Raw genomic sequence first — 552 nt, forward strand, 5'->3', positions numbered from 1 at the left:
ACCATCACCACCAACAGTGCCGCCATCACCATCATCATAGTTGCCACCATTGTCCACATGATTGCCACCATCACCATCACCACCACCATCACCACTGCATTCCCTTTGCGACTGTCCTGCATACAGTATGACACTGTTAAGTGGTTTTGAACAGGGAGGTAAGTGAATGCTGCACTGACGTAGTCTAGCAGCCACATCTGAGAGTGGTGGCCAGCAGTGTGGCCACACGAGCAGTGGGTGGCTTGGCTATAGCCCACACTGTCCTGCTGGAGGAGGCCTGGAAACTCAGGCGTCTGCTAAGCCACTCGGGGACCAGGGAAAGCGTCTGATTCAGCACAGCTCTCACTCCGACACACACACGTTTACACAGGGTTCACTCCACACATGGGGAAATTGAGGCCAAGAGAGGGGTAGCAAGAGCCTATGGTAAGCAGTGAGGGGCAGCGTGGTCAGGGCTGAGGCTCTTGTTCATGGGCCCTGGGGGGCACTGTTTTCTCTGAGTCTGCTCTCTCCTGGAAAATGGGGGTACCAATCTCATAGGGCTGTTGCTGT

Source organism: Chinchilla lanigera, unplaced genomic scaffold (genome assembly GCF_000276665.1).
Source record: "Chinchilla lanigera isolate Chin_1 unplaced genomic scaffold, ChiLan1.0 scaffold00044, whole genome shotgun sequence".
NCBI lineage: Eukaryota > Metazoa > Chordata > Mammalia > Rodentia > Chinchillidae > Chinchilla > Chinchilla lanigera.